At 38.4% G+C, this 19,173-nt stretch overlaps 1 protein-coding gene across 2 annotated transcripts in view; it reads right to left on the bottom strand.

Annotated features, from left to right (window-relative positions):
* The window catches only part of SPTSSB (serine palmitoyltransferase small subunit B), a 33,788-nt gene extending 16,852 nt beyond the window's left edge, over window positions 1-16,936 (bottom strand). For both annotated transcript variants that reach the window (XM_033202549.1, XM_033202556.1), the window contains exon 1: window positions 15,418-16,936. The gene's annotated coding sequence lies outside the window, so the exon portion shown is untranslated. The remainder of the gene's footprint in view (window positions 1-15,417) is intronic.
* Between the last annotated feature and the right edge of the window lie 2,237 nt (window positions 16,937-19,173).

Below are 19,173 nucleotides of genomic sequence, written 5' to 3'. Positions count from 1 at the left end.
GAAAGGTTGGGTTACACACAAAGGGAAGCCCATCAGAGTAACAGTAGATCTCTCAGCAGAAACTCTACAAGCCAGAATTGAGTGGGAGTCAATATTCAACATTCTTAAAGCAAAGAATTTTCAACCCAGAATTTCATATCCAGCCAAACTAAGCTTCATAAGTGAAGGAGAAATGAAATCCTTTACAGACAAACAAATGCTGAGAGATTTTATCACCACCAGGCCTGCCCTACAAGAGCTCCTAAAGGAAGCCCTAAACATGGAAAGGAACAACCAGCACCAGCCACTCAAAAACATGCCAAATTGTAAAGACCACTGATGATAGGAAGAAATGGCATCAACTAACGAGTAAAATAACAGGATCAAATTCACACGTAACAATATTAACCTTAAATGTAAATGGGCTAAATGCTCCAATTAAATGACACAGACTGGCAAACTGGATAAAGAGTCAAGACCCATCAGTGTGCTGTATTCAGGAGACTCATCTCATGTGCAGAGACAAACACAGGCTTCAAATAAAAGGATGGAGGAAGATCTACCAAGCAAATGGAAAACAAAAAAGGGCAGGGGTTGCCATTCTAGTCTCGGATAAAAGAAACTTTAAACCAACAAAGATCAAAAAAGACAAAGAAGGCATAATAGTAAAGGATTAATTCAACAAGAAGAGCTAACTATCCTAAATATATATGCACCCAATACAGGAGCACCCAGATTCATAAAGCAAGTCCTTAGAGACCTACAAAGAAACTTAGACTCCCACACAAAAATAATGGGAGAGTTTCACACCCCACTGTCGACATTACACAGATCAATGAGACAGAAAGTTAAAAAAGATATCCAGGAATTGAACTCAGCTCTGCAGCAAGCAGACCTAATAGACATCTACAGAACTCTCCACCCCAAATCAACAGAATATATTCTTCTCAGCACCACATCGCACTTATTCCAAAATTGACCACATAGTTGGAAGTAAAGCACTCCTCAGCAAATGTAAAAGAACAGAAATTATGACAAACTGTCTCTCAGATCACGGTGCAATCAAACTAGAACTCAGGACTAAGAAACTCAATCAAAACCGCTCAACTACATGGAAACTGAACAACCTGCTCCTGAATGACTACTGGGTACGTAACAAAATGAAGGCACAAACAAAGATGCTCTTTGAAACCAATGAGAACAAAGACACAACATACCTGAATCTCTGGGACATATTTAAGGCAGTGTGTCTAGGAAAATTTGTAACACTAAATGCCCATAAGAGAAGCAGGAAAGATCTAAAATTGACACCCTAACATCACAATTGAAAGAACTAGAGAAGCAAGAGTAAACAAATTCAAAAGCTAGCAGAAGGCAAGAAATAACTAAGATCAGAGCAGAACTGAAGGAGGTAGAGACACGAAAAACCCTTCAAAAAGTCAATGAAGCCAGGAGCTGGGTTTTTGAAAAGATCAACAAAATTGACAGACTGCTAGCAAGACTAATAAAGAAGAAAAGAGAGAAAATCGAATAGACACAATAAAAAATGATAAAGGGGATATCACCACCAATCTCACAGAAATACAAACTACCATCAGAGAATACTATAAACACCTGTATGCAAATAAACTAGAAAATCTGGAAGAAATTGATAAATTCCTGGACACATACACACTCCCAAGACTAAACCTGGAAGAAGTTGAATCCCTGAATAGACCAATAACAGGCTCTCAGATTGAGGCAATAATTAATAGCCTATCAACCAAGAAAAGTACAGAACCAGACGGATTCATAGCCAAATTCTACCAGAGGTACAAGGAGGAGCTGGTACCATTCCTTCTGAAACTATTCCAATCAATAGAAAAAGAGGGAACCCTCCCTAACTCATTTTATGAGGCCAACATCATCCTGATACCAAAGCCTGACAGAGATACAACAACAAAAAAGAGAATTTTAGACCAATATCCCTGATGAACATTGATGCAAAAATCCTCAATAAAATACTGGCAAACTGAATTCAGCAGCACATCAAAAAGCTTATCCACTGTGATCAAGTGGGCTTCATCCCTGGGATACAAGACTGGTTCAACATATGCAAATCAATAAAGGTAATCCAGCATATAAACAGAGCCAAAGACAAAAACCACATGATTATCTCAATAGATGCAGAAAAGGCCTTTGACAAAATTCAACAGCCCTTCATGCTAAAAACTCCCAATAAACTAGGTATTGATGGGACGTATCTCAAAATAATAAGAGCTATTTATGACAAACCCACAGCCAACATCATACTGAATGGGCAAAAACTGGAAGCATTCCCTTTGAAAACTGGCATAAGACAGGGATGCCCTCTCTCACCACTCCCATTCAAGATAGTGCTGGAAGTTCTGGTCAGGGCAATCAGGCAGGAGAAAGAAATAAAGGATATTCAGTTAGGAAAAGAGGAAGTCAAATTTTCCCTGCTTGCAGATGACATGATTGTATATTTAGAAAACCCCATCGTCTCAGTCCAAAATCTCCTTAAGCTGATAAGCAACTTCAGCAAAGTCTCAGGATACAAAATCAATGTGCAAAAACCACAAGCACTCTTATACACCAATAACAGACAAAAAGAGAGCCAAATCATGAGTGAATTCCCACTCACAATTGCTTCAAAGAGAATAAAATACCTAGGAATCCAACTTACAAGGGATGGGAAGTACCTCTTCAAGGAGAACTACAAACCACTGCTCAACAAAATAAAAGAGGACACAAACAAATGGAAGAACATTCCATGCTTATGGATAGGAAGAATAAATATCATGAAAAAATGGCCATACTGCCCAAGGTAATCTATAGATTCAATGCCATCCCCATCAAGCTACCAATGACCTTCTTCACAGAATTGAGGAAAAACAACTTTAAAGTTCATATGGAACCAAAAAAGAGCCTGCATTGCCAAGACAATCCTAAGCCAAAAGAACAAAGCTGGAGGCATCATGCTACCTGACTTCAAACTATACTACAAGGCTACAGTAACCAAAACAGCATGGTACTGGTACCAAAACAGAGATATACACCAGTGGAAGAGAACAGAGCCCTCAGAAATAATACAACACATCTACAACCATCTGATCTTTGACAAATCTGACAAAAACAGGAAATGGGGAAAGGATTCCCTATTTAATAAAAGGTGCTGGGAAAACTGACTAGCCATAGGTAAAAAGTTGAAACTGGGTCCCTTCCTTACACCTTATACTAAAATTAATTCAAGACGGATTAAAGACTTAAATGTTAGACCTAAAACCACAAAAACCCTGGAAGAAAACCTAGGCAATACCATTCAGGACATAGGCATGGGCAAGGACTTCATGTCTAAAACACCAAAAGCAATGGCAACAAAAGCCAAATTTGACAAATGGGATCTAATTAAACTAAAGAGCTTCTGCACAGCAAAAGAAACTACCATCAGAGTGAACAGGCAACCTACAGAATGGGAGAAAAATTTTGCAATCTACTCATCTGACAAAGGGCTAATATCCAGAATCTACAAAGAACTCAAACAAATTTACAAGAAAAGAACAAACAACCCCATCAAAAAGTGGGCAAAGGATATGAACAGACACTTCTTAAAAGACAACATTTATGCAGCCAACAGACACATGAAAAAAATACTCATCATCACTTGCCATCAGAGAAATGCAAATCAAAACCAAAATGAGATATCTCACACCAGTTAGAATGGCGATCATTAAAAAGTCAGGAAACAACAGGTGCTGGAGAGGATGTGGAGAAATAGGAACACTTTTACACTGTTGATGGGACTGTAAACTAGTTCAACCATTGTGGAAGACAGTGTGACGATTCCTCAAGGATCTAGAACTAGAAATACTATTTGACCCAGCCATCCCATTACTGGGTATATACCCAAAGGATTATAAATCATGCTGCTATAAAGACACATGCACATGTATGTTTATTGTGGCACTATTCACAATAGCAAAGACTTGGAACCAACCCAAATGTCCCTCAATGATAGACTGGATTAAGAAAATGTGGCACATATACATCATGGAATACTATGCAGCCATAAAAAAGGATGAGTTCATGCCCTTTGTAGGGGCATGGATGAAGCTGGAAACCATCATTCTCAGCAAACTGTGGCAAGGACAGAAAACCAAACACCGCGTGTTCTCACTCATAGGTGGGAACTGAACAGTGAGATCACTTGGACACAGGAAGGGGAACATCACACACCTGGGCCTGTTGTGGGGAGGAGGCGGGGGGAGGGATAGTATTAGGAGATATACCTAATGTAAATGACGAGTTAATGGGTGCCACACCCCAACATGGCACAAGTATACATATGTAACAAATCTGCACGTTGTGCACATGTATCCCAGAACTTAAAGTATAGTAAAAATAAAATAAAATAAAAAACAAGGCCCAACAAGTCATCCTTGTTTGAAAAATTATTTTTAGAAAAGGTCACAGTTTGAAGACATGCCATTGACTAGTGATTCCCCAATTGTACTCTGAGGATTATAAAGTGCCACAGGTACCAGGGTTGAGGGGAGGCCTAAGGAGGGGCAAAGGGTGGGGCCAAGAACACCCCACCTCACTTCTGTTGGAGCAGACTGCGTTTGATCTGCTCTCTAATTCAGTTTCTGGGTGAGATTTTGTTTGTAGAAAATATTTCTTGACTTTATTAGTCTATCTTAATATCCATGAGGGGCACGGGGAAGAGATTAGATTAATCACTATCTATAAAAAATCTGTCTTTAAAATCACATTAAATATAGTCAGAAGCACTAAGGCTTATATCTTATTTTATCATTTATTTGATGTGTCACATCAGGCATGTCATACAGTCTTTCTCAGTGTTTTTCCTCACATATAGAACAATGATATTGTCTTATGCATAGATTAGTTGTGAGAATTAAATGAGAAAATATCTGTGAAAATGCCTTGTAATTTGTGAAGCATCATAAAGATGGTTAGTGTGTCTTCACTAGTTAGCCCCAGGTTTTGGCACTTTGCCCTGACCATTTGTAGCTTTTTTGTCCATATGAATTAAGTTATAGAATGTACATATGATCAAATTTCCAGATGTTCCCATGTTATGGGGTGGTGGATAACAGACTTAGCAGATTGCAGATTCTGAGGGTAAAATGGGGAAATAAAAAGGTTCTGTTATTCCATACAAAAAGACAATTGGTAAGGATAAGATTGGAGAAAATTTTGCTTATAAGGACCTCAGGTAAAAATACTAAGTATTTTTTACTGGCTTCAAGTTCATTTTAAACCAATAGTATTGTGACATGACTGCCAAATAAATAAATCAGCGGTCCAATATTCTTTCATATCTATAGAAATATGGTGTCACAGATGAGAAAAAGGGGATATGGCTTCTGGACTTGATTAGCACTCTTCCTCTAGCTGTTAAAATGGTCACTCCAGCAAGCTAAGCATATCCATACAAAGCTAGATGGAGAAGTCCTGGAAAGTTTCCTCTGGGAAACGCTGAGAGAAGATTTTGCGGGAGGAATGTGTCATGGAGGTCTTAAGAGATCTAAAAGGGATTAAAAGGTGTTATAGGCTGTTGTGGAGAAGATTTGGAACTATTGTATTGTTTTCAGGGGTGAATCTTAGGAATAACTTTAAACAATAAGAGCTGTCCAAAGAGGAATGGGTTATGTAGTGAGGCAGTGAGAGCTCCATTAGGAAAATTGTTCAAGCAGAGGCTAGACAACACCTTCTAAGGGTTGCTATGAGTCAGGAGGCAGGTTTTAAGAAGATATTACTAAAATGTCACTGATTCTAGGATAGTATTTCTATAGTAGAATTAAATACTCCACTAGAGAATTATTTACCTTTTTAAAAATGTTTTTGTCATATTAAAAAAAAAAGTGTGGAGTTTGAAATTGGCAAACTGGAGTTTGCTATCGAATGTTATTTGGATATTGTTTAACCTCTTTGAACATTAGTTATGTCATCAGTAACATGGAGATTATCAATTATTTCTGCATTATTGTGGAGATTAAACAACACAACATTGGTGAAAGATCCTTTCACCAGGAAGGATGGAAGTAATGACTGGTCTTAGCAAGGGCTCAAAGATAGTAACTTTTGTCACAATTATTGTTTGTTCCTTCTATTTTCTACATGCATTTTATTTCCTCTTATCTAACAGATTCCTTTTAGGTGATTCTACTGAATCCTTCAGGGACATATGATATAAGTGGGTGAAATGATAATTCCCATGAGTCTGGTAGAAAGAATTCACCCTGAAGGAAGTTGGCAGATCACAGATGTACGGAGTCATCTGTTTTGTGTTTGCATTGATGCTTGTTTCCTACTAAACAGAGGTAACTTGCAGAACAGCTTTTCTTTGCTGTTGTTCTAAATTATAACCCGATTTTCCTGCCCATCTAAGCCAGAACTAGGCCAATCTGATTGATTTATTTTTTCTTTGCTCAAAGTTTTAGGCAATAAAACAACCTATTAAAATTTTAAAGGCCCAAGCTCTCCATCGCAGAGTGGACATGATATCTGTAGCCTCCAGGAGTAAGAAGGGTTAGTAACTGAACTATTGGGCTCAGTTGTGTATGTTTCTATGCCTAATTTTTCTATCAATAAAGTGAGCCTAAATCAATTTTACTTAAAATTACTCTTCAATGGGTGAGTTAATAAAGGAGAAGCAGTTTACTATTCTTAGAAAAAGATCAAACACATGAGATCCTGTTCTCTCAAGCATACTGCCAAATATTAAGTAAGAATCTTCCACTTCAAATGCATTGAACTAAGAGACAAATGTGCTGCGACTCCACCTCCCCATGACAGTCCTTTGGTAAAGAGTTCACATCAAATTTTTTAAGTTGTTCACTTTGTTTCTTAACTACTTTTTGCTTTTCCTTCCAAAAATCAAATTTGTACTCCACAGCATTAACTATTCTAGACTTTTTCCCTGCCAAATATGAGAATTGATTTTTTTGATTCTATAAACAAGAAACAAATTAGAATCTATAGCTAATCAAAATTGATAACTGTGAGAGTGGGAATGATCAAGGTACAGCTTATTATTGCTTAAACAGTTGCCTTGTGTATGATGACAAATAGTTAGATTAAAAAGCTGCATGACCAGACTGTGAAATAACTTATTTAAAGGATTGTTAGAGGAACTGGGCCTATTTAACATATATTATTCATAAAGCCCATGAAAATTGAGTAAGCACTTTCTACAGTATCTAAGTTAGTGAGTAGTAGTGATATTATGTTTGATTACAAAGGTAGAGACAACTAGACAACATTTATAAGAAGTTGTTGAATTTTTCTGTTGCAGCTTTATACAATATGATAGCAATAATAATATGTACAAATGTATATTTACAAATATATTTTTGTATTATGTATTTCTTTGTATTATTTTCAAATATATATATTTATATCAACTAATATGTTTGTATATCATTTTTAAATTTAAAAATAACCAAATTAATTTATTTTATCATTTTAAAATAAGGTGTCAATTATGTTCTTAAGAGTTTACAACTGCTAAATACTAGATCAGAAGGTTATTTATTTCTAAATTTCATTTCCATTATGTTGGTTCCATTATGTTTAGACTTAAAAGATTTTAGAGAAGACCAAATGTAAACTTTTTAGGAAAACATTTCTTTATTTTAACTCTTAACCTCACTAGAGAGATAAGGTTCTATGTTATGTGACAAATAATGCTTCTCCATCAATAGTATAATACATTTTAAAACTGTCTCTAGAAATAGTACAGTTAATCAGATTTTCTTGACTAGTTGAGTGACAAATACTGACTTTTGTACATTAAATTCAATGTTAGTGAAGGTAGATCAGATAAAGAGAGTAGCTAAGTCAGAAGACTTTGTTGACAACTTTAAGAGAAATATTGTTGCTATGCTAATAGATTTTGGTTTTTAATCACAAAGAATAATCTCTTTGTTTATTTATAGTTTTAACCACTGTTAAAACCATACCTGCTCTTATAGACATAAAATATCCTCTGAAATATCACAATAAAAATTACAAAATATTATGAAAAATAGAGACACCCATAATTTTACCATTTAAAAAAAAACTTTGTCTATTGTTAAGACTTTGGATTTTTTTTCTATGCGTGTTTTTCTTTCACACTTGGTTGTAATCAAAGTATGTATTTAATTATGTATTCTGATTTTTTTCATTTAATTTTGCTCAAAGGGATTTTCAAATATCTTCACACGGTTTTCTAATCATCTTTCTAATGATTGCATTAGGCTAAATTTCAAGGTACCTCAAGATTTATTCCATTCGTACCACAAACATTTATTGGTCACTACTATAAGCTTAGCATTGTTTTAGGTACTTTACAAAGACTTCTACCCCTGTGCATTCTATGGGAAAATGACACAGGATGTATAGATAGTACATGAAAAATAAAATCCATAAAATCTCTAATTCAGTGCTATTACTATCCTAGTGTTAAATACTTCAGTTTTTCATTAAGTTGCTGATTATCAGCCAAGGCAGTAAAAAATATGTGTATATGTTTGTGTAGATCCTGTGGCAGGTTTAAATCTGTTAAACTTAAACTACTTTTTAAAAAAATTTCTTTATCTAAACAGATATACAGCAGTCATAGCCTAGTAATAATGCCAGAAATATTTTGAGACTAAAAGAAAGTTCTGCCTGGATGGTTGATCAGGACAGTTTCTATTTTCAGTGGGCCTGGGCATGTGTGCCAGGCATCACCTGGATATTGACATGCTTTCCTTCATGTGTGATGGGCTCCCAATTCAGAGATCCCACACTCATCAAAGGTCCCTATCTGAGTAATTAAAACAAAACTATTTTTGAGTGAGATTTGAAATTTCCTATGAGGATCCCTTTGGTAGGGGAAGAGCCCAAGCATATTCTCTCAGATAGAAGTAGAAGAAAGCAGGAAAGTTACTGGGTTTCCATATGTTTGTCACAGGTTAGCTTTTCATCTCATTTAGATGGTAATAGATAACTCCATATGAGGAGGCACTATGCTAATTTTGATTAAAGATCACGCATAGAAAAAAGCATTAGATTTTCAAAAGAAACAAAAAGATAATACAACACCCTTAGGTTTAGATAAGACTAAACGTCAAATAAGATACATCCATATATATATATATATATATATATATATTTTTTTTTTTTTTGCTTTGTTTTCTACTTCTTCATCAGTGAACATTCATTGATGCTTATTTCTATGAGGCACAATTAGAATGTTCCAGAACATAAACATAAACTGATATTTTGGTTATCTATGGGGAATGTAAGTGTGGTATTATTACCCTAGAAAAGTTGCTCTGGACGTGACATCTTGAGCTTTTTTTCCCTCTTTCTTTTTTGAATCATTTTAACTTTCTTTTTAATAGGGTACTTACATTTATTTCCAAATTATCTTTTTAATATTTTTATAGATATTGAACTCAAAGTGATAACTTTAGCTTGGAATTACTAATTGACATCCTTTGATCTTATAATGGAGCTGAAAGAGTAGGGATGCAATACTTAAATAGCAAAGTGCCACCTGGAAACTGCCATTTTATACTGGTAATAGTAGTAGATATTTATTGAGCAACTTATGTTTCAGAAGTTTGGTAAGCACTTTATATGAATTACTTTACGCAATTCACTTAACAACAATATAACAGATGCACTACTTCTATACCTGTTTTACCAATGAGGAAATTGGGGCACTGGGAAATTTAAAAACTGGCCCAAAGTCTCATGGTGAATGCAGAGCACACACTCTTAACCACTCTCTCAGGCTGCCTCTCTATATAAGGAGTTCTGATCATAACCTGGCAAATCATTTATCCATCCTTCCAGCCAGCTAGCCATTGAGTCAAGTATTTAGCAAGGATGTAGGAGGGATATAAACTGTCAGTAAGATAGACATGGTCACTGTCCTTGGGCTGCTTTCTAGAGAAGAGGAGGAACAATTAAGCAAGCATCCACACACAGTGTGGTTTATGCTATGATAGGGAAGTATAAGGTACTCAGGGGCATAGAAGAAGACTCTAAGCTAGTCTGGAGGAGGTGTCAGGTCGGCAGATCAGAAAGTTGTTGTTCTTATTCCTGTGTTCTCAGACATTTTGTCGCAAAAGGCATATAACATATCCTCAGAAGGAAAGGTCTTTGAAATAAGGTCCTCTTCTGTCTTGTTACCTGAGGGCCTGCCGCATAGTAGCTGCTCAATGAAAATTTGTTGAATGAATGAATGAGAATTCATATGCTCCATAATAACTCCATTGTGACAGGAGGTCTTTGACTTATTTCTAACTTTATCTTTATTCTGAATATTCTTAAACACTTTTCCTCTAAGTGTGAAATAAATGTAGCCTTTTGACTTGCGAATTCAAGTCTCTGCTCCCTTTTAAGCCATTACTAAAAGCTCTAGTACAAGAAAGCTGCTGCACCCATAATATTTCACTAGAAAGAGACCTCCCCAGGTCTCTTTTAAACCAAGTGCCCTGAAGTAGGAATTCTGGGACAATCTGGTAAAGTAGAGACTGGTTGCTTTTTCCCTCTTTTTTTTCAGTTGGTCTGTGGGATTTGATGCTCTGCTTACTTTCCATAGTTCTGAAAGACTTGTTCTCCATTTACCTGGGCATGATGGCCTGGAAATTTCTCTTACCTCACTTCTCCCCAACTCTTTCACTCTTCAAACGGTATTAACTTTGGGGAACTAGTTCTTAATTATTTACCATACACTTCTCTGGAAGACTATAAGAATCCAGGACAAAACTAGAGGAAGAGGCCAAAAGTAAACTGAAAGAACAGGCTAATGATTTCTCTGAGCAAGAATTTTTGTTATTATAATGCAGTGATTTACATAGGTTGTAATTCTCGAGAGCAGGTGTTGGGTTATGTCTTCCTTATGCCTGCTTGGAATGCCTTTGTGCTAATGTGCTATTTTTTCTGATGAACAACAGCAAATATAGGCAGCAAAATAATGTTGGTGGTTGAAGCTAATGGCAACGGGAAACCAAAGCTTCCCAGGGGAAGACAGAAGTTAACTGGGAGCTAGTAATCTTTTTGGCGAGTTACAGTGGCCAGGTTTGTATGTGATTTTACATTTTTCTAATTGCATCATCTTAATTCCTAGCCTGATATTGTACCACGTTATTTTCTCCATTTTATGTTTCTTCAGAGCCCTTATCTTCATTACGTAATTTACTTACTATTAATGTCTGACATCTTGGGAATTTTTGTCTGTTTTGTTTATTACTTATCCAGGGCCTAGAAGTGACCTGGTACAGGGTAGGTGTGCCTGATGAAAGCGATATTTAAAAGTAACTATAATCAAGTTTTTTCATGCATGTATTGATTTTATAAACAAATGGCTGGGCTGGGCACAGTGGCTCATGCCTGTATCCTAGCACTTTAGGAGGCCAAGGTGCGTGGATCACCTGATGTCAGGAGTTCAAGACCAGCCTGGCCAACATAGTGAAACCCCATCTCCACTAAAATACAAAAAAAATTTAGCCAGGCGTGGTGGCAGATGCCTGCAATCCCAGGTACTGGGGAGGCTGAGGCAGGACAATCGCTTGAACCTGGGAGGCGGAGGTTACAGTGAGCTGAGATCACACCATTGCACTCCAGCCTGGGCAAAAAGAGTGAAACTCTGTCTCAAAATAAATAAATAAATAAAAATAAAATAAATTGCTGAACATTAAAAATTATTTTATATAAATCTTGTAATTAGACAAAATATTACAGTAGACTTCTACAAAAGCTTTGATAGTCAAAACCCACATGAATCATTATGATATGCTCCTCAAAAACATTCATATGGAAGAATAAGCCTGTGCTGGTGAGAATGGAAAATCCTGAGGTTTCCTGAAGCCAGTAGACTTGAATACCTAAAGCTAAGGGTATGGTTTGTTTCAATGAACTCATAACTGTCTGGCAGCAAGGCTGAGGCTGCTTGCCACCCCCATGACACTCTGAGGCTCACTAGTTTTATATTTCTATTTCTGGACAAAACGTTATCATTTGATTTCGTGGTTCTTAGTACAGGATCAGGCAGCTTGTGGGAACTCAAAACATAAAAGATGAATAGAGGAACATATTAATTATTTGGGAGTGTCTCCTGCATTTGAGGTTGTCATAATCACAGCAGATGCTTTCTGACAATGACATGTTAGTATGCTGTGAAGACTTCAGTGGCTGCTCCAGTTTTTCCTCTTCCCAAGACTCTCTGGCCAATCTAGTGTAGGCAAAACTGGGCTAATCTGAGTAGAAGGCAAGTACACTTTTAGCTGAGATCCAGGTACCTTCCTCTGTCACCCAGTGTGGGCCTGAACAAACTCAACTGCTGGCCTGAATCACTGATAAAGGACTAGACATATCTAGAAGTAGGAGGAACAAACGGCCTCACAGGTCCTGGATTAATACAACGAGCGGATGAGTTCAAAAAGATAGAGCATTGCAAGTGAGTTCTTTGTAGGACTGTACTAATGACATCTGACTTAATTCTAAATGGAGAAAAGTTTGGGCAGGCAGGTAAACATATGTGAATCACATAGTTGTGTGACACCTGTGAAATTCTTAAATATTTCATATATTTTAATGTGGTCATTGGGGGAAAAGCCTCACATAAACTATTGGTCAAATGGTTCATGGGAATTCATCAACTCTAAGGTTTAAACCCATTTGTTCTTTTAATACTCTGGAAAATTTTTTAAAACCAGCTTTATTGAGATAAAACTCACCATACAATTTACCTACTTAAAGTACACAATTCAACAGTTTTTAGTATATTTACAGTATTGCAACCATCATGACAGTCAATTTTAGGCCATTTGCATCACTCTAAGAAGACACCCTGTACCCTTTAGTCACTCCCCTTTTCTCCCTAATCTTACCTTCTACTCCAGTCTCAGGAGACAACTAATCTACTTTCTCTGTAGATTTGCCTGTTGTGGATATGTTATGTAAATAAATCATATAATACGTCATCTTCTTTCACTTAACATAATCTCTTCAATGTTCACCCATGTTGTAGTGTGTATCAGCCACATGATTTTCGTTGCTGCATAATATTTTATCATTTCATTCCATACTACATTTTATTTATCCATTCATCATTCAGTAGACAACTTGGGTTGTTTCAATCAACTTCTTTGGGTGTTATGAGTAATGCTGCTATGAACATTTGTGTACAGTTCTTGAATGGACATAAGTTTTCAATTCTCTTGAATATATGCCTAGGAGTGGAATTGTTTGATTATGTGGTAACTCTATTTTCAACTTTTTGAGGAACAATCAAACTCTCTTCCATAGCAATTGCACCATTTTACATCCCCACCAGCAATACTAGCAATATGTGACAGTTCAATTTTCCCTACATCTTACTAACACTTGCTATTATCTGTTTTTGTTTGTTTGTTTGTTTGTTTTTTACGGATAGCCATTCCGGTTGGTGTGAAGTGGGATTGTATTGTGGTTTTGATTTGATTTTCATTTCCCTAACCACTAATGGCTAGTAAACACCTGCTCATGTGTAAATTGGCTGTTTTACCTGCTCTTTGGAGAAATGTCTATTCAAATTTTTTGTCCATTTTAAAATGGGTTATTTGTGTTTTTGTTGTTGAGTTCTTCATTTTCTGCCTTAAGAGTGGAGGATAGTTGGAGGAAGAGAGTCTCAGATCTCTCAGTTGCTCTCATCTAGAATAGAGCTCGGAAACACAAAGCTGGGGATGATGAGTAATGCTGGTAGCCTCCTTCTCTCAGGGTATACTGTAGATGAGGATCTAGGTTGAGAGGGGGCCCTGTGTTATTGGCTGCACCCATCCATAGTGGAACATCATCACACTCAACGGGAGAGGGCAGGGAAATATATTGTGGTTCAAGCCTCACAATTGTTTGCAGTTCTTACTGAAATATAAGAGATTGTCTTGAATATATATTTTCTGCATGCTGTATGTTCTCAGGACAATTTCCAGGAACTTTAAATGGTTACTTATCTATAATTTTCACCAGTTATTGTTGTTTTTAGGGAGTGGATTTGAAAAGCTCTTCACATCACCATTCTGGAAATGAGCCCCGTTTGGATCATTTTTTATGAATATTTTGTTTCTTTTATACTTGGTGGTAAAGTAGTGGTAAAACTCTCTTTATAATTAGCATAGTAGAGATAGAATTGCTGTATAATTACAAAGGGTGGTTTTTATAAAAGTATTTGCAAATTTACAGTGAATTAAGAAAACCAATGAGAGTTGAGGACTGGTTGACTTTCAACTTCAAATCTAGTCAAATTCTAGAATGACCATGTTTTGACAAATAATTTTTAACTTATTGTCATTAAACAGTTGTAAAGAAATATCTGAATAATGAGAGTGACAGTGCATTTCATACTACAGCTTGTTGGTTTTGGTCTAGTTATCTGTGGATAAAGCCATCACAGTCATTGAAAAAGTCACCAAAATGACCTGTTTTAAACAGCATAGGAATAATTCAGATGTGGAAATCAAGTTATTAAAAATTCAACACTTTTGTGTATCCATTTTAAAATTTCACTAGCAAAAATGACCACGTATTTTCTAATTTTTGTCTAATTCAAAATAAGTACTGCACCACAAAGTATTTTTGAAAACCAACTTTCCCAACTCCCCTGATGCAGTTATTTGGACTTTGGGGGCTAAGTCTTACATTTAACAATTCTTCAAACTCCTTATCTGATTATGCACTGGGCTCATATGTGAATTGCCAACCAGTTGAATGTCACTTTAGTTGAAACAAATCTGGAGTCCAACTCATATTTAAAACGCTTCTCTAAACATTTCCCCACCTTCGCCATCCCCACAGCAAAGGTAACTATTCAGCTAACTCTAGCTGGCTGTCTTTTGGTGAAGAAGTTTGGTTACTTATAAAGGATCACTTAAGTATCTTTGAGAAAATACACACCGCTTAATACTTACAAGAGAATGTTAAAATGTATCTCTTGTTGGAAATTCTTCACTTTTTGGCAGGTGACTTGTGTGTACTATTGCCTAAAGTACAGTAGTTTAAGTAGCTTATGGGCAGAGAGGGATTGTATAAGAGCATGGAACCAGGTAAAGATGAATATTTAAGAAGGAAACCAAGCACATCCCAATGATATTTTCCTGAGTAGTTAATGGACTACACAAAGGTAAATAGTGAAAATAGCAAAGTAATTTTCTCTTCTTTTAGTTTGGAAAGTTTCAGTGTTAAAGTTTGGCTTCTATTGAGTGAAACATCTTAGTTTCCCACATAGTTAAAGGCAAATGGAAAAATCCATCAATTCTGAAAATTGTAATGCAGTTAAATAATAAACTGATAAATTGCATTAAAGCTCAGTATTAATTTTTTCCTCCTATAGAGACAGGAATTCTGTCCTACTAAAGCTACTTAACAGTTCAAGTAGGTATTTTGGAAGATGCTTACCTCCCAGTTGGGTGTATCTCCCTGCGGCTTAGGTGAGCGCCGAGGCTTTGGCTCCTCCCCAGCTGCTGCGAGCTTCCCACTGCGCCGGGCGCCTGGGAGCCTCCCGGAGTTAGGTGTTCGGCCCCGCCCTCAGGACTATTGCTAAAACTCAAATTCTACCCGGCTAATTCCGGTGATTAATTATTGACAGAAGGAAAACACTCCTACGCAAACTTGTGTCCAACCGCACTGCTCCCAGCGACTCCTTCCAGAAGGGAATGCTTGCTGCAACACTCCCCTCCCCCCCTTGCTCTATGGTCCCAACTTCTCAAACGCTGCCACTCTCAGTCCTGGGCGATCAGACTGGTCCTTGGAGGAATGCAGCTCAACGACTTCTACATTTTAAAATTTGGTTTTCTGCAGCTCGTTCGCACTTCTCCAGAGACAAGCCTCTCGGGAGGGGGCGCTTTCCCAGTGCAGGGGAAGCAGGGGCTCCGAGAGCAACAGAGGCGGCTGAGGCGTCGCTGTCACCTCCGGCTGCTGCAGTAAAACCCCGAGCCGAGGCGGCGACGGGGAGGAGGGGATAGGGAGGCGCCCTCCCCCGCGCTGGGGCTGGGATCCCCGACACTACTGAAGGGGCACGTCCTTTGGCTGTGGTAGAGGGGCGGGCCGATAAACAGGAGGTGAGAAGGTGGGAGCCCTGGGGCTTTAGCCTAAGCCGCGTTAAAGCGCCCAGGGAAAGCCCGCGCCCAGCATCCATCGGGCTGCAGACTTCGGCAAGGGGGCGAAGAAGCCCGGGTGTAAGCAGAGCAGGACTGCGTCTGAAAGTCGGCATCAGGCTGCTAAGTGAGCCCAGGGCTCGGGCCGGGGCAGCGGGCGGCCAAGCAAGCATCCCACCCCATTTGTTTGTCAAAAAACCGAAGAAAACAAAGCTTTTTAGCACTGGCAGCTAATTTTGGTGCCTCTGAACATGTGAAACGCCCCTCCCCGCCCCACTCGCATCCTGCCCCCTTGCCCGCGGTAGCTGGGAGGTTAATCTTTAAAAAGGTGGACTCCGCCGGGGAAACAGATGAAAGGATCGTGTCCGGAGAACTTGTGTGTGTGCCCACTCACAAGTGCAGATAATTAATCTGGGCCGGGACTGCGGCAGGAGGGCAAACTGGGGAAAGACGGCTGGGAGGCGGCCCGGTGGTGAAGAGACTCGCGGCGCCTGCTTCCGCGGCCCCCGGGCTGGCGTGCCCTGCGCTTACGCTCTGCGCTCGAATATCTTCCCCGGAGGGCTCGGAACCAGCGCGAGCACCTTCCCTGGAAGCCCACATCCATCACCCAGCGATCCCCTCTCCATCGAGAGCAGGGCTTGCTGAGAGTGATGGAGGACCTTGAAGGCTCCCCGCTTTGTATCTCCGTGGCGGAGACGCTTTCTGCTCGAGGCCCAGGGGAGTCCGCGAGCGAAAGCCTCCTCTGATGAATGAGCATTTGGGCAGTATCTGCCCATCAGCCCCCACTGCCGAAGGAGGAGACACTGCACATGCTCGGCCAGGGCTGATTGTGCTAAAGCGCGAATTTTGGCTGCTGGCAGGTCTCTGCTCATCCTTAAGGCGCTTTCAGCGGGTTCCACACTGCCAGGGCTACGAAGAGGGAGGCTCAAACGTTATTGGGCGGTGGTGTCTCCATGCAGGAGGGAGGATGTCCCCAGAGGAAGCTAAAGGTAGATGGGGGCAGGGAAGGGAACCAATAGAAACAGAGCACCTGCTTAAAGTCCCTGTTAGCCATTTTACATAGTTATCATTTCCTTCTGCTCCCGTGTCTAAATAGCAGCAACCACTGCTAGTGTTATTTATTTCTTTATCACTTTATGTTGGTCACATTCCTTATCTCTTGGCTTCTCGCGACACACCTTGCAATGCTAGCAGGGTAGATATGACACTCAGGGCATGTAGATCAGGAAATAGAAACCCTAAGAAACGACTTGGCCGGGGCTACCAAGTCCATCTGTAGTGACGCCAATTCTATTTACACTGGTAAATCTTATTTTTCATTATCTATTTTCCCTCCCTTGGTTGTGACACTCCACCCTCCACACTGTGATTGCACATTTGTGGAAATATAGAAATAGACCTTCTTGGCAAAGGTTTGTGAAACGGATGTGAGACCTTGCAACTACTCCAACTGGAGATTGGGAGAAACTGATACAGCTGGCAGATGTATTCAGACCATTAAAAATAATCTTAAATAACATGCACGTATTATAACCACACACAAGAACACCTTTATGAATATCTTAGCACCTCCAAATGGAGAATAAATATTCCGTGTTTTCCATACAGCTATAGAATATTCTCGAAACTTAACTAGATCACAAACTATAGGTCCACACTTTTATTTTTATTTTTATATTGGAGACCTGGCTCACTCTGTCGCCCAGATTGGAGTGCAGAGGCACGGCCACAGCTCACTGCAATCTCAGCCTCCTGAGCTCAAGCGATCCTCCCACCTCAGCCTCCTGTGTAGGTGAGACTACAGGCACGTGCCACCACACCCAGCTATTTTCTAAATTCCTTGTAGAGACGGGGTCTCATTTTGTTGCCCAGGCTTAGGTCAACACATTTTAAAAGGCAGAAATCATACAGACCACACAATCCATCAAAATACAATAAGGATAAGATTAACTACAAACATTTATCCTGATTGATATACTATGGAAATTTAAAGATGCTTTGAATCTGTATTAAAAAGCACAAATGGGAAAATTACAAACTCTTTAGGAACAGAAGAAAAACAAAAACCCTACATAATAAAATAGAGAGAATATAGAAAAGCCAAACATTCTATGAAATTATACACTAAATGTCTTTATTGCTAAACAATGTGCAAAGAGATTTAGAAAAAATTATGAAATAATTATGTTAACTAATAAAGCTAACAGCAGAAAATAATAAAGTAGGAAAGTAAAAAAGCAAAAACAAAAATGAAAAAAGAGACTTGATCAATAAAAGAAAAAAATGTGTTCTCTGGAAAGATCAAGAAATAAATCTAGAAAAGATCAAGAATCAGAGAAGATACAGATAACATTAGGAAAGAAAGATGGCATATAACCACAGGTAAGGAAGATAATAAAAATTTAGAAAGCACCTCAACTGATTTTTTTGCCCATGAGATGGAATCTTCTTTTGTTCTGATTACTGGAACTTGTGAGATAATGATTAGTTAGCACTACAGCTTGTGCAGAGGTGAATGAAATTTGAAGAACTAGGCAGAATTGTTAAGACTATAATAGTGTAAGAACATAAAGTAATGATAACTGTATCAACTGAACATTTTGAACCAGGTCTTTCATCATCAGTATCATAAAGTTTCTATTGCATAACTGAAAAACTCACTGCTGGAGTAGAAAACTTTCCAAAGTAATCATCACTAGTGTGTATTCCCTTAGGTAACCTGAGATGTTTTGGAGACAGATATTATTGGGAAAGGAATGGGTCCACTTTGTAAAACTGTGTTTAGGCTTTTTTGGGATGTCTCTGGAGTCTATAACATCAGGAAGAAGAAAGGAGTTGATGGGAGAATCCACTTAAGATGACCCATAGTCAGCTACCCAAGATTGTATGCATGAGCTGAGAGTGATCTTAGTTTTAGCAGATTAAAATTCAAGGATAAAATGTGAGTTTTTCTAAAGCTTCCAAACCCGACCATGGTGAAGAGAATATGGACTTTGAAGAAAAACAGCTCTGGATTCAAGTCCTAGCTCTTTCTACTAATCAGTTCTGTAGTCTGAGA

Source organism: Trachypithecus francoisi, unplaced genomic scaffold (assembly GCF_009764315.1).
Source record: "Trachypithecus francoisi isolate TF-2019V2 unplaced genomic scaffold, Tfra_2.0 Lachesis_group0, whole genome shotgun sequence".
Classification (NCBI taxonomy): Eukaryota; Metazoa; Chordata; class Mammalia; order Primates; family Cercopithecidae; genus Trachypithecus; species Trachypithecus francoisi.
This window is presented reverse-complemented; position numbering and strand designations above follow the sequence as displayed.